Genomic DNA, 2044 nt, shown 5'->3' with positions numbered 1-2044 from the left:
ATAACAAGATTTAAAATACACACTCAAGGACCAAACACAGTGAAAAGTGAGTTTACACCTTAAAATGGAAAGTTTTTCCTCAGCCCAGTGCTGGCAGAGCTGGTAAAGCTCTCACACGGTGCAGAACCTCGAGTAAGCAGAAGATTTAACACAGACACACACAAAAAATACAGAATATAACTTTCCTTGAGGGAGGGAGGGAGGAAAGGGAAACAGTTGAACTGCACCTTACTGAGTGCTGCTAAAAATCTCCATTTCTTTTACTGCAGCCTCAAAATCTTGAGGTCTCCACGAGTTTCCCTGAGTTCCTCGGTTCCTCTGATGCTGAACAGGGCGCAGGATGTGCATGGCATGGGTCCAGCTTTGGAAAAGGCTGCTCAGAAATTTGGGAGGCTGTAGGGCAGCTTTATTGAGGTGACCTAAGAGCCAAGGCCAAATCACGCAGTGAATTGCACATTTCATTTGTTTTATTCACCATCTCAGGCACACAGGCTGGTGTAGGCAGCTTAAAAGTACCTTTTTCTAGAAGGTTGGGTAGGTTTTTATTCGTTTTTGTTGCTTTGATCTGGGGTTTTTGCCAGCAGAGGCTGCTCTTTCGTTTTAGTTCAGAAAACACACACCAGTCCCATAAGCACAAAAATCCAGGGAACCAAGTCTTGTGGAAATTGCTCGTTCTAATGAAGTCAGGAACACTGGAACGTTAAGAAAACAAACATAGTTTACTCTAAATCCTGCCCCACTCATTTATCCTCCAATGCTTCTCAGTGAAAGTTTAATAATGTCTGTTTATTTAATTCAGGTCAAAGGATTTAAAAGCTGCAACTTCATTCAGCAAATATATTGATTTCTGCAAATATATTAATTTCTGCAATTAATTTTCTGCTACAGGTGGAATCCCAGTTCCATTTGTATCAACTCCTTTTTTTGTGTGTGTGAACTAAAATAACCAGGCAAAGCCCCCACCGTGCTCGGATGCACGATGCATGTAGAGCTTTCCTAAAAATTAAAAACAAACAGCCAAAAATCTTACGGCTTCAACTGGCCACTTCCTATTCCTGCAATATTTATTAGGGGACTGAAGAACACGTTAAAGATAAAATAAGGGTCAGACCCATCTCAGGGACCTTTCCAAAAAGGGTAAGAGGCAACAAGAACAGGGTGCAGGCAAGGAAATTTCAACTGCACATGAGAAATAATATTCTTCCCACTGGGAGCGTTCAAACAGTGCCAGAGATGCAGTGGAATTGTGTCATTTGAGACACCCAAATCTCACTGGTTAAGAATCCAATCCAACTTGAAGATCAGATCCAAATTTTCCATCTGGAGTAAGGGATTGGACCAAAAAATGGCCAGGCACGATCCCCTTCACCCTTCATTATTATGTAAATGTACAATATTTACCTTTCCCACTCCCTCTGGGAACTCAAGGCTGGGAGTGCCCCTCCTCCAGCAGAGCTGTGGGTGCCAAACCACTGAAAAATCCTGGGCAGTCCAGGGAGAAATCCAAACCAGAGGGCTTTTTGCATCCTGTCAGAAGGAAAAGGAAATGGCTTCTTTGTCAGAGTGATTTAATATCGTATTACCCTTAATGAATCACATTTGGGGAGATTAGTGAGCTGCACAACCTTTGTGTAAAACCAAGAGGCAAATCAGAAGCTGTCAGGAAGAAACCAGGGAATTTGGGAGGCCCTGTCCAGGCTTCTGGCACACGAGAAGGAAGCTGAAAGATTAGGGAATAAATGTCCAGCTAAATGTTTATGGCAGAATCATTAGAAGCAACACAGGAAGTTAGGTGGCAGGGTAATTATCAATGCACCTTTCAAACAACGCCTCAGGGTTGGAAACATGGGGTTTGGGGATGGGAAAATGGGATTTTAAATAGTAACATTTTAGTGCTATTAAAGGAAAATTAATTTCTTTTCTAAAGTAGATAGAAGAATCATATCTTCTGCTTGATCTTTCACAAGAGGGTATTAAAGAGCTGGGCAGAGCATGAGAGAGAAGAGAAGAGAAGAGAAGAGAAGAGAAGAGAAGAGAAGAGAAG

This window comes from Corvus kubaryi, unplaced genomic scaffold, assembly GCF_017639235.1.
Source record: "Corvus kubaryi isolate FWS band 111438036 unplaced genomic scaffold, C.kubaryi_AGA036_p1.0 37285, whole genome shotgun sequence".
In the NCBI taxonomy this organism is placed as follows: Eukaryota; Metazoa; Chordata; class Aves; order Passeriformes; family Corvidae; genus Corvus; species Corvus kubaryi.
Note: the sequence above shows the minus strand (reverse complement) of the source record.